Below are 14,252 nucleotides of genomic sequence, written 5' to 3' on the forward strand. Positions count from 1 at the left end.
GAACTAGAAAAACAAAATCCAACAATCATCAGCTGAAAGAGATCACTGGAAGAAAGTGTACAGGAATATCATAGCCAAATTTCAAAGCTCCCAGGTTAAAGAGAAAATTTTAGAAGCAACAAGGAAAAAAATATATCAGGGAGCTACAGTAAGGATTATATAAGCCTTAGTAACTACTACATTGAAAGACTATAGGTCTTGGAATACTATATTTCATAGAGCAAAAGAGCAGGTGTTACAACCAAAGGTAACTTACCGAGCAAACTTAACTATAATCCTGAATGAAAAAAAATGGACATTTAAGGAAATGAAAGACTTTCAGGTATTTGTGACTAAAACAGCAGAACTTAAAGGAAAATTTGACATATAACATCCAGGAGAAATATAACATAAATATTAAAGATCAATTATAATGACTCAATGAGGTCAAATTATTTATTTTTTATATGTGAAAATGCCATCAGTATGCTTGTGACTGTCATCATTATTTGGGCAGTTTGAAAAAAAGGCTTCGGCAAAATGTATATGGGGATGAGGTTTCACCTCACACCCTCCAAATTGACAAAAATGACCAAAAATGGAAATAATGTTGGAGGGTTTGTGGAGTGATACATTGCTGGTGGAGCTGTGAGATACCAAAATTCTTTTGGAAAGCAATTTTGAATAATGCAAATAAAGTGACTAAAATGTCAATACACTTTGAAAAAGAGACTCCATTACTGGGCTTATACTTCAAGGAAACCATAGAAGAAAATCCTCACATGCACTAAATATTTATATATATTTTTTGTAATAGCAAAGAATCAGAAATAAAGCAGATGTTATCAATTAGAGAATAGCTAAACAAATTGTGGTACATGAATGTAATAGAATATTACTGTGCTGAAAGAAATTGTATATATGACAAATAAAGAAAAACATTGGAAGATTTATGTGAACTGATAAAGAGGGAAACAGACAAGAAAACAATATACGTAACTACAACAATGTAAATGGAAAGAACAGCTATACACCAACAAATCAAAGATGAATCTACAAAATTACAAAGAACAAGCAGAACTTGATTCAAATGAAGACGTATAAGAGGACACCTCCAACCACCTCTTCCTGGAGGTAGGAAGTTCATAGGCATTATATATCGCACAGATTTTTGGACTTTTCCAATGTATTGATCAACTATGCCTTTGTTTTATTTTGTTTTTCCCTCTTTAGGAATATTATTTCTTCAGTGGGATCCCTCCGAGTGGGTAGGAGGGAAATACTTGAGGAAACTATGATGGTGTAAGAAACAGATGTTATCCACAAAAACTTGTTTTTAAAAAATTGAAGAGTGTTTGTAGGGGAAGTCAGTACAGGAAGAATGAGAAGTTTTCAAGAATGTAATTGTTAATGAAAAAATTAACAAAGTCGTAAAAGAGGGAGGGTTCTAGAGAATCCATTTTGGATGCATAGGGAGCTCATTGGTCAACTTAGATTTGAAAATAACACTTCAATTTTATGCAGTACTTCTTATTCTTTATATATTAAATGCTTTTGTCAATATTTATCGACTCAATAATTACAGCAAATTTCAAAGGTATGTCCAGAAGATGGAAGCAGGGGAAAGGAATCACTTATAAACATGAAACAAAACAAAACAAAAAACCCAAAACATGGCACAGTGTCAGGAGTCTCAAAGCTCAGAATGAACTGGAGGTGCTGAAGAATGGTCAAGACAACAAGAATAGTCCTTAAAACTGTATATTGAAAAGAAAAGCTTCAAACTCACATTTCATTTTGCTTCTGTTTTCTCTCTCAAGAGAGGTCATATAGCATATTCAGTAGAGAGCTGGCCTCCAAGCTAAGAAAACCTGGATTTAAGTTTCACTTCAAGAATCTATTGGCTGAATGACACTGGGGAAGTATTTAATATGTCAGTGTTCTACGTGGCAATCCTCTAAGAGTATAAGCTGTAGAAAAGTTGACTAACGTTAGGAGAGGGACTTTCCTTACCTGAGAGTTCCTTATAATAAGGGAATGACCGTTCCAGTTCCTATTCCCTTTACCCTAAAGTGAATAACTTTTGTACTGGAAAGTACAGAACATGAAGCATGGCTAGAACAAAGACAAGGACATGGGTGGTAAAGTGTCCAGTGTGAGGATCAAAGAAAACACCACTTTGGCTTGAATCACAGAGTAGGGGGGCAAGGAAGGAAGAGTAATGAACAATGAGGCTGAAAGATTCAGCCATGGTTGTGAAGTTTTAAAAACTAAACAGAAAAGTTTGTATTTTACCCCAGAGGCAATAGGAAACTAATTCAGTTAACTGAGCAGAGTCAAATTCACATTTAAGGAAATTAATTTTGGTAGAATTGTGGAATATGGACTACATCAGGAAGAGACTTGAGGCAAAGAGATAAATTAGGAGGCTGTTATAATAATCTAAGCAAAAGGGATTGAGAAAGGGTAAGATTCAACAGATATTGTAGAAGTAGAAATGTCAAGATTTGACAACTGATGGCGATGACGAGGAGATGAGGAGAGAGGAGTCAAAGCTCATACTTAGGTTATTAGGACACTTCATCATCTATCTCCTTATCTTTGCATTAACCATCCCACCTATTCTGTCCTTTCCAGTACAAAAGCTGTTCACTTTGAATGAAAGGGATAGGGACTGGAACCATTGATTCTTTTGATATAAGGAACTCTCAGGTAAGGAAAGTCCCTCTACCAATTTGAAATCAGAAACTTCTCTATAAATTATACTTTTAGAGAATTGCCCAGAGCACTGACATATTAAATGCTTCTCCAGAATCACATACCCAATATAGTTCAGGAATAGGACTTGAATCTGTGCTTAGGACCCAGGAGATTCGAAGAATGGTGGTGCTTTCAAACAGAAACAGAGAAGTCTGGAAAAGTGATAGGTTTAGGGGATAAAGAAATTGAGCATGCGATCAGAACAATGATTGAAATACGTCTCCTTTCCATCTTTGTATCCCTAGTGCAAAGCATAGTGTCTGGCATGTGGTTGGTGCTTAATATATTTTAATTGATTAAAAGTCTCATATACCAGTTTTTCTTAAAAGAACTATATGTCTAGCACTGGAAGAGACCTCAGCAGAACATAACACAAAGTCTTCATTTTACAGGTAAAGAAATTGAGGTAAGGGGAGCTCAAAAGAAAGATGGAGTTACATGCTTGATTTTTATCTGTTTTTGTTAGAATCACCAGAAGAAAAACTGGAAGATTTTATAGTCTTTTCTTCATTTGTAATTGTCCGCTCTAGAAAATTGTTTGTAAGTTTTTGCTTGTTTCAATCTCACATTTTCAATACAGGATGAGTAACTCATTCTCGGAGAATCCACAGAGATCAGGAACAAAATATGTGGTTTACTGGTTGCTAATATCCCTGTGCCTGCATTTCTGGATGCCAAAACCATTATTCATCTTATTTTTTCAATCATTTGGTTTTGTCTCTTTCAGATATCTTTAAAACTGAATCTTCACTTCTTTCAAAATGGTGTCATCTACAGAATATCATCTATAGACTAAAAGAATCTGAATTAGAAGTTCATCTACTTAACCTATACCTGAGAAGGAATACCCTCTATAATATTCCTATGAAATGGGCGCATAAGTTTCTACTAGAAGGCCTGGAGAACTTACTACTTTCATCTTCTGTGAGTACCTTCTCAAATTCAGTGGCTCTCCCTGAATTGATTTTCTGAAATGTCATTTCCAACATATGGCATTTCTTTAGACTGGCTTTTTGATTTGGTGCAGATGGAACTAAATGGCTTCCAAGTTTCATTCAAGTTCTTACATCCTGGAATTTTGTGATATTATCATGATATTTCCTGATTTAGTTCATTGGTAATGACTTAGACATTAAGTCTAAATGTTACAGTTTCATTGTTTTTAATAAAGAAACTAGAAGCTGGTAAATCATCTGCTTAAAATAATAACCTTGACTTTGATTTCTAGCAAAATTCCAGGTTATAATGATGTAGCACAATAAGACCAAGCATATAATAGAAGTTTGTCAAGAATCAAAGTCAATTGAACACTGAGACATATTCTCTTTCGTGGTCTTGTAGCAACTGTCCCATTCTCCATAACCTTTCAATGATCACTGACATCAGCTCAGCAGTCACATGTGCCAGTTCTTCTAGAATACTATAGTACATCCAAGCACAGTAACTTGGTTTCAGTTAGGGAACTTAGATTGTCCCTTATTACTTCCTCCTTTTTCTTGATTTTTAAGTCGCATAGCAAGTTTTTGTCCTTTCCTTTCTAGTCCTGAGTTCATTCTTCTGGGCTGCAAATAATATTTAAAGAAAAACAACATTACAAATAAAACTGACTGAAGTATTTCTGCCTTCCATGTATCATCCATTTTCAATGTTACAGATCACCATTTTTTGGGCAGCCATTATTTTGTTTTTCTCTCTATTTCAACTTCTTCTGTTCTTTCATATATATTGGACTTAATTGTTCAATGCCTCCCAAGTAAGGATCTTATCCCTTAATGGTCTTCTTTCACCCAATGCAACTAAAAAAGACTTTTCCATCCCCTTTTCTTTTTAACATTCCTTACCAGACTCTGCTCCTTTTGAGGTTTATCACTGTTGGCACTATTTAACAGAAGCGCACAACTCTTTTGAATTAATTTGCCATTATCTGCTACCACTTTCATCTTCTTTCTATGTGTCTTTTAAAGAACTAAGGTGTTTTATTTATTCATTGTCCATCTTCATGAAAAGCTTTCTTCCTTTTTTCAGATGTACTTTCTAAGAGAATAGTCACACTCCTCTCTAAATTCCTGTCATTTAGACTTTAACAACCAGAATGAGTAATTGACTTCCCCCAGGTAGCTTGGGCTAATTTCTGGGAATCCAAAAATAAAAATTAGTGGTGAATTTTCCATCCTAATTCCAAGACCAAAGGGCAAGATGCCAATGCTCTGATGTATTGGGGCTGCCAACCTGCTCTGAGTTTTTTCAGTATTGAACTTCAAGGATGATTCATGACTTGTTGCTTCATCACTATGTGGTTACCATCTTCTATAAAGTAATCCTTTTTAATTCTTCAAGATGGATATTAAATGATTCCTTCATTTTTGCTGCACTTTAATATTGAAATCAAAAGGGATATCATAGCATCTTAGTTTCAAATTCAGTGATTTCAGTAGCCACATAAAACTTGAAGATATGCCCTAGAAACTGAGATTTAGGTAGAGGGAGGTGAGTTGATGATAAGAAAGAAGGAAGAAAAGTACACTGATGTAATTTGCTCAAACCCTGTTCCTTTCTTCCTAGAGAAGAGGTAGAATACTAAAGCAAAAACAGTTGGAATTACTTTTAAGTCCATTTAAAGCTACTTGTTGCAGTTATTTACTCCTTTCAGTCATGTCTGACTCTGTGGTCCCTTTTGGGGTTTTCTTGGCAAAGATACTGGAATGATTGGCCATTTCCTCTTCCAGCCAATTTTACAGATAAAGAAACTGAGACCAACAGGGTTAAGTGACTTGCCCAGGTTCACACAGCTGTCAAGTGTCTGGGGCTAGATTTGAACCCATAAAAATGCATCTTTCTCATTCTGGGCCTGGAACTCTATCCACAGTGCCACTTAGCTGTACATTTAATGGAACTATTGATCATCAAAAGAATTTCAATAAGCCATAGGGTCATAAGACCACAGATTTAGATTGGAATGAACCACAGAAGTCATGTAGTGCAAGCACTTTATTTTATAGATAAGTTAAGTCAGACCTGGAGATATTGAGTGATTTGCTTCAAGTAATAAAAGTAATAAACCTCACAGTTGGGATAAGAACCCTAGTCTTCTGTCTTCAGAATCAGTATTCTTTCTACTCTACCACTCTATCTCCTTATGTATACCTTTTTCTCATTTACCGAAGAATGGCGCAGGCAACGGTGACTGAGGACTGCTCAATTTAGCCTATTGAATTCACAAAGGGCTCTACCTCCCTTTGCTCTTCTGAATATTGTGCAGTTAGGCTCAGTGTTCAGAAGTCATTCAGATTAATCTGTACTTTTGGTAGAACTGACCAGTCTCTGACTGCACTTCATCTATATGTTGTGTCATCTCCCAGATTGTCCTGATAAATACCTGGTCACTGAATTCAGATGGCTCTGAAGGAGATGTGAGGCTGGTGACCTGCACAGCCCTCCCTCAATCAAAAACAAAGTCAAGGGCATGTGATGTCATTATTTCTCTGATGGCATGGTCTTCTTCTGCAATGAAGGATGAACACACACACACACACACACACACACACACACACACACATCTCCCAGATCAGGACAAAAAGCAATCTAGAGGGCTATACAAGGTAGGCACATTTTCTAACTTTGATTTTAACATTAAATTATATTTGAGTAAAAATATTTTCCTGTATAAGTTTTGTACCTCCCCACATAGAAAGAACTCATGAGAATAATTAAGACCTGTCTTGCTGTAAGTAAATTAATGTAGGTATTTAAAAAAAAAAAAGATTAAGAAATCAAAGGAAAGGAGACTAAATGAAGAGAAATGCCAAATAGGTGAATGAAGATAATAAAAGAAAAAATAGAGACCATGATGAACATGTCTTAGAAATTTCATACTCCCTATTTGATCTAATTTGTGATCATGAATATTGTATGTTGAGAAATTTTTTAAAAATAAAATAAAAATTGTACAGAAAAGTTTAAAAAACACATAAACATTTTTTTCAACTAATTAAAAAGAAAACCACTGAGATTTAGTTGGACTCAATATGAGAGAATGGAGTGGAGGGGTAGATTTGGGAGTCAGGAAAACCTGGGTTCCAAATCCACTTGAAACACTGACTACTTGGGTGATCCCAACCAAGTCATTTAATGTCTATAAGCACCAATTTCCTCATTTATAAAATGAGGAGGTTAGATTTGATGGCCTTCATCAAAATGTGTTACCAGTTCTTAATTTATAATCTCATGAATAGTATGAGAAGATGTTTTACTGAATTAAAATGCTTTTATTTCAATTGTGAGTCTGCCAAAAAGTTTAGTTTTCAAATAACAAGTCAAAGTAAATGAGGATGCAGACTTGACACAAAAGGGGAAAAGCCTTCAACACCTTTCAAGGCCTGAATATAAACTCAGTGGAACATTAAAGCACCCATTGGGGTCTGGTTTTTTGCTAATACAATGATCTATCTATCTTCTGAAGACAGCAAGGGGCAAGATTATGTTTGATTTTGCCTTTTCTAACACACTGCAGTTAACTCTGGAAATGAATTTGATTAAACCCTTAAATAACAGGGACCATAACACAATTATGTTTGACATCTTCTCAGCAGGATCCTACCAAAAGGTAGTTAAGTAACACTAAAGTTCACAAAGAGGGTCATAATAAAACGAAAAAGCTAACTTTTCCCCTGCAGGCCCTTTCCAGCTAGGAAATTAAAATCCCTAGAATTGGCAAAGAGACTGCTAGAGAATACCTTATTAGAGTCAAAGGACATTTTTGTCAGAAGAGTACCCTCAATTTTAAGGTCATAAATGACACACCAAGTGTGTTAAATTGCCTTGACATCAAATCATGGCTTGGATGAAATGGAAGTCATGTAATAGTTGATTTGGGGGTGAAAAACATTATCCAAGAGAAACGTGAACTTAGGTTGAACTTGGCTCGTGACGGCTGTGCAGATGAAGGTGTACTCAATGTCAAAGTCAATCATCTAACTACGCCATGGCAAGGTCCTTGGATCTGATGTCTAAATGTATCGCCATGCCTAAAGTATGTCTGTCCTGTTCTGTGAGCAAGGTGACTGCTCTTATTTATAACTGTGTGTATTCTTTTACCAGCTCAATTTTGTCCATAAGTCCAACTAAGCAAGTGCCTAGATGTTGTTTGTAATAGATGATTCTCCCCCACGCAGCCCTCATCTCAAACTTAGGTCCACTAGGGGTCTGACTAGAAATAACTTAAAAATTGCACATAAGAGGTGCTTAGTAAAAGCTCATTCCTTTCTTTTATAATGTGCAAAATTATTAATAGCACAGTATATAATAAAAATTGTGGATAAGTATAAACATATTATTTGCTATTTTTTATGAGTCAAAAGTTTAGAGACTACTGGTCCACATTAGATACTCTCTGTTTGTAAAGTATAATACCTTTTCAGGTATGTTGGGGTGTATATGAAGGATAATGACCTGTGCATTATGCCACGCAGATAAGTTTCCATGAATCACTTATCTAGTAGCCAATCTAATCTAACAGCTCTTAACTTGATAGTTAGTCTATTTAATATCACAAAAGTCTTCACATGTAATTTATAAGTTATAGTTTATAAGTTAAAGATTTTGATGAATTATATACTTCAAATAGAAGTATCTGGAATAAGATGTAATTGGTGTCCTGGAAAAGATCTAGTATTCAAGAGATCTGAGTTCCAGTTTTGTTTATACTGCCACTAAATGAGAAAATGTTGTGTGGTTGAAATAACTCTAGTTTGCAGTCAGAGGACTTAAATTTGAATCTCACCTCCGACACTTTCTACCTGTGTTAGTTTGGACTAATCACTTAACATGATCCTCAATTTTTCCATCTCTAAAGTAAGGGAATTGGACTACATTATCCATAAGGCCCCTTCTGATTCTAGAATTTTGATTATATTAAGGTCTTGATCTTTGCAATTGGCCATGCATTAAAACAGACCTTCGAATTATGGACTTATACAGGTGGATTTCCAGTATTCATAAAACTGTATAAGCAAACTATGGAGAATTATAATGTCTACTTAATTCACACGCATTTTTATAGTCATTGTTAATTACAATATATTGAAATGTTAATTGATATAATCACAGGATCATAGATCTTGTTGTTCGTCCTTCAATTTGAAAAGGACTACTGACATCATGGGGTGATGTCTCGACTCTCAAATGAATTGAATTGAAGTGAGTCTGGATTGTATAAAGTCATTGGCCTCACTCTCTTCCAGGTAATCCAGTGGCAAGAAAAGTCAGAATGGTTGGTCATGGCCCAGGATGGTATCTTCTCTCTCTAAGTACAAGCTCTAAGCACTTTGCAGAGACTGCTTCAGCCACCTTCACTGCTACTGAAACAAATTGTTTTCATCCACCTATTCTACTGGGGGATGTCTTTATATGGTTGGGCTAATCATCAACCTAACTCACTGAGGAGTTTCAGTCTTGTTGGTTTTCTAAATCTGGTTTAGCCCATCTACTGAAATGGTTTTAGTGGGGTATGGCCACTGTGTATGCTACAGCTTCTTGGATCCACAGGTGAGAGTAGGGTGGGTGACAGGTGAACAGGAAAGGTGGATGAGTAGCCCTAAAATGGACTAGGTAAGACCTCACACCAGAGATGCTAGTTTTCTCTGGACATCCATTACATCCCATCATAGAACTGGAGCTAGACATGATCGCATCATTCATCAGTCCAAGCTTTTATTTTTTTAGAACAGGAAACTGAGCTTTAAGAGGTTAAAAATTTGCCTGAGATTACACAGGTACCAAGTGTTAGAAGTGGGATCCAAACTCAAGTTCTCTGATTTTATTTTGATAGAATACAAACTTCCTGAAGGCAAAGAATATTTCATTTTTTCTTTTAACTCTAATATTTATTATAGTGGCTCCTCACATGTAGAAGGTACTTAATTATTTTTGAATGCTTGATTATTCCAGAATGTCTGGAGGCTAAATTTGGGAGAATTACCTCACTATCTAATATCTCCGATATTCTATGCATTCCTAATTCTGTCAAACATTAAACAAGTATAATAAATAGCTGGATGTTGATTCAAGACCATCTCAGATCCTGACATTGAACACATTTCACTAATAATGTAGTCATTAATTTTATGATTTGGGTTACTGCTACTGATGTGACAATATCTTCCAAAGTAAATACTACACTCCAGAGAGAAAGTCTCAATTTTAGTTAAAAAAAAGAACTATTACAAATAATTAATAATGAGTTCTAGCTAAACAACAACAGGGGCTCAACTAATCCCAAACAGAAACAGATGGAAACACAAATGTTGGGTAAACACTGAACTAACCACAAGCAGATCAATAAACTTTGAGGAAAGGCTTTCCTCCCTGCCCTTTTCTTTTATCTAATTGTCAATCAAAGACAGAATCTTATCCAAGGCCAAGTTAAAAGAGATATCTTTAGCTCAAGTACAAAGTGTCCCAAAAATCTTATTGCAGTTTTCAGCTCTTAGATCACACAATTTAAAACTGCATGAGACTTCGGAGACGGCATATATATTTACCATCTTATAAATGATCCTGAATCATAAGCATTCAAACCATTAAAAATCATGAAGGAAAAAAGAAAGGGCAAATAGAAAATTGGGGAAAAAACAAGCTGGAAAAGATAACAATCATCTAGAAAGCATGTAAATAGACTATTCACAGACATAAAATAAAAAATATATATCTAGAAATAAATTAATACAGATGCTAAGAACTGAAGAGGACCTCATGAGTCATTTAGTCCAATTGCCACTGGAAGCCAAGTAGTATATCTAGCCTGAGCTTGAAGACCCTCCCCGCCCCCAGTGGTGGAGAACTTACTCCTAAGGCAGATGATTCCATTTGGCAATAATTGTCTTTGACAGGAAACTTTTCCTTACATCAAACTGAAATCTACTTTGTTTTATCTTTTATCCACTGCTCTTAGTTCTGTCCTCTATGGACAGCAAAAGCAGGTCTATTATGTCTTCCCGATTATGACACTTCCGGTATTTGAAGACAATCACAGAGCTATAAAGTTGCAAAAATTCTCCATGATTATCTAATCAAACACATATATATATGAATTTGAAACTCTCCGATGATGATGATGATGATAGACTGCCATTTACAGTACTTTAAAGTTTGCAAAGTGTTTTATCCAGGTTATATTATTTCATTAAAAATCCCTGTGAGGCTGGTGTTTTTTTATATCCCATTTCACAAATTAAGTAACATGTCCTAAGTAACTCGGCTAGGATTAGGCTCTTAGGTAGAATGTGAAGTCAGAGTTTCCTGACTTCAAATCAGCATTCTACTCATTGTGCCACCTAGCTGTCTGTGTTGATAAATAATCATTTACCTGCCCCTTAAAACCCCTCAGTGACTAGGAACTCATTGCCTCCAAAAGCCATGCCTTCCATTTTTGGACCACTCTAACTGGATCAAATTTTGTGCTAATATCAAACTAAAATTTTATGTAAGGGGGCCAGTGTTCTTTCTTAAGTGCATCTTGCTTGCAGAGGCCAATCTCACTAATATTCTGACATCCTATACACTAAATACTTAATTTCTCAATCTGTAGGTCACTTCTTGTTCTACTTCATTTCCCTGAACTTCATTTCTTATAGTCCCTGCTGAAAGATCCTGCATCTCTGTCACATAAGGTTTTTGCCTACTAGACTTATGGCATGAATAGTGACTTTTCAAGGCCATGGTTGTCTTATCTGCTAAGTGAGGAACTTACATTAGATGACTTCTTAGGTTCTTTCCAGCTCTAATTCTGTGATTGTTCTAAATCTACCAGATATTTCCTGTCTCAATCAATTCCTGATTCTGGCTTCTCTTAGCCAGACCTGTCTTGCTGACACCTGTACCCTATCATGGTAGCTCATCAGATACACAATGAAGAATGGGGAGACCCAATGGTATTCTGTTTGTTACCTGGTTAACTCAAGAAATTCTGTCACTGAGAAAGTGTAGAGGAAAAATTACTAACTACTCAACTAATTCAGAATAGGAAAAAGAAGGAAAACAGAAAATTGAGGTGAAGGTCAAATGGTTAATGACATGAGAGTGCCACGAACATGGAAAACATAGGCCAAAGGCTGAACCTTTCATTGTTGTTAATTAGTATTCTCTTTTCAAGTTCCAAGTCAATATATGGTCCTACTCAGCAAAATATATTGAACAAATGTTATCACTATTATGCCATTACTATATGCAAAAGGAATGTTCATCATTTTGCCAGGAACTTTATGCATACACATTGATAATAGCCTCCCATAAATTTACACTGATGGTAGCATCGTGTTTAGCAGATCTTTATTGTAATACTGCCAGAAAGAAAAGATGAGTCCCATGAATATTACACTCTATCCCTAACTAATTTTTAATCAGGAGCAAGTGAGTCCTGATGGCTCATATTTAATTTGACAATTCATAAACTTATGACAAATTCCCTATTTACTAGTATTAACTTGGCAAATAACATATGATTATCATGTCTTGCAAGATGATGCAGAAAAGATTTAGTGAAATACATAAATAATGAAATTAATACACATTAGTCATTTGTTAATTCATGCTAATCATTATTTCCCCTTGCCAACACAATATATGCCATTTACAACTTGTTGCAAACAAATAGCTGTTCGTATGAAGTTAAAAAAATAATTTTGTCACCATCTGTAAATTATGACTGTGCCTTAAGTCATGGGGTCTATGGATTTTAAATATACATGTGTATAATAATTTATTCATATATAATACATATCCATATAAATTTAGTTTTTCAGTTGTTTTGAAGTCCTGTCAAACTCTTTATGACTCCATCTGGGGTTTTCTTGGAAAAGATACTGGAGCGGTTTGCCATTTCTTCCTTCAGTTCATTTTACAGATGAGGAAAGTGAGGCAAACAATTAAGTGACTTGCTCAGTCACACAACTCGTAAGTGTCTGAGGCCTGATTTGAACTCAGGAAGATGAGTCTTCCTGAATCTAAGCCCATTGTTCTATATCCACCGTGCCACCTAGCTACCCCTCTATGCACATAAACATATTGCTGTAAACTGGTTTCCTTCGCAGTACTAAATATTTTATTTTATGCATTTAAAAACATTATCTTGAAAAGGTGGTTCTGTCAAAGGGATCTATGGCACACAAAAAATGATTAAGAATCCTTAGTTTTAATGGTATGGGAGAAGTAGGACTAGAATTTGATGGCTTCCTCCAGGGAAAATTGTTGGATATAAAGGTGGATATAAAAGTATAGCAGATGAACTGAAGGCTCTCCTGTGTGATTTGTATATACCAGTAACAACGTTCAAGACTATTCATTTCCACCAATCTTGGCATCATGATTTACCAAATAATAATAATATAATTTTAAAGTTTGCAAGGGACTGTATATATGTTAACTCATTTGATCTTCATGACAACTCTGCAAGGTAGGAGTTATTATTATCTCTTTTACATATGAGGTGATCTAAGGTGGTGATTTGCCCAGGGTTACAGGGCTAATAAGTGTCTGATGCTGAATTTGAACTTAGAGCTTCCTGACTGTTTCTTACCCATTGCATCACCGAGTTGCCTCGCCAGAAAATTTCTCATAGTTTTGAGATTTCTGTGTTTCTAGTATTTAAAATAATATTTTAGTGTGATTAAATCTTGGTTATTCAGAAGTCTTGAAAAATAAATCATTCTTACAGACAAAGTTTTGAGATAACTGATACTTCAGAACTCAAAACAGTTCTCCTTAAAGTCTCAGTAAGGAAAACCTAATGCTTTCTAGCTTAGATTTAAAAAATCATAAGAATTACTAGTCAAATTAATATTTTTGGAAAACTATCAAAAGATTTATTTATTTTTATTTTTAAATGTGGTGATGAAAATAAGAGAGGTTTTACTGTATTTGAAGTTGTATTACTAAATGCAAGCACTAAAATGTATCAATTCAGTAATAATATAATAGTCAATAAATATCATACTGATAACTTACTACTAAAAGATAGAGTTCTAAAATATATGGAGCATATTAATCATTTTAATAGATGTTAACAAAATAACTCTATTGGTGCTTCCAAGTGATAAGCCTAGCATATGTGAGTTAAATTAACTTGTAAAAAACTGTCACTATTTATTTCACCATTATCCGTGAGATCACATATAGATTGTCAAGAGTAGTTATCAGAATTCTTCTATCAGGCACATATGGCTGTTAGAATGAAAGGAAAGGGGTCTATCATCCAGTGAGATCTAAAATATAGTTTTTCTTTGGTATTAAAAATAAGGTGACTTGTCTCGAGATTCTTTTTCCTCGCCTACTTCTCTTGACATGTTAAGATGATTCTTGGCTTCACTTCAAGAGATTAGTAAAGATATTAGCACTTGTAGCTTTCAATTGCTTCAGCTTGCAATAACCCATGCAATAATGACTATTTCTGTTTCATTTGTTCCATTTTCCACAACAACAAAAAACAATCACCACAAAAAAGAAACATATTAGTCCACAGA

General features: G+C 35.0%; 1 protein-coding gene and 1 long non-coding RNA gene across 19 annotated transcripts in view; one reads left to right on the forward strand and one right to left on the reverse strand.

Annotated features, from left to right (window-relative positions):
• LOC140526742 (uncharacterized) overlaps positions 1-14,250 on the forward strand; it is a 66,994-nt gene extending 52,744 nt beyond the window's left edge. For 3 of the 4 annotated variants that reach the window (XR_011974507.1, XR_011974508.1, XR_011974506.1), the window contains one exon: positions 3,467-14,250. This is a non-coding gene — a long non-coding RNA (uncharacterized lncRNA). The remainder of the gene's footprint in view (positions 1-3,466) is intronic. The other variant, XR_011974509.1, reaches the window with a different exon arrangement.
• Positions 1-14,252, reverse strand: part of TRDN (triadin) — a 561,781-nt gene that overhangs the window by 378,551 nt on the left and 168,978 nt on the right. The gene's annotated exons all lie outside the window — the stretch shown is intronic.

Source organism: Notamacropus eugenii, chromosome 2, assembly GCF_028372415.1.
Source record: "Notamacropus eugenii isolate mMacEug1 chromosome 2, mMacEug1.pri_v2, whole genome shotgun sequence".
Taxonomy (NCBI): domain Eukaryota; kingdom Metazoa; phylum Chordata; class Mammalia; order Diprotodontia; family Macropodidae; genus Notamacropus; species Notamacropus eugenii.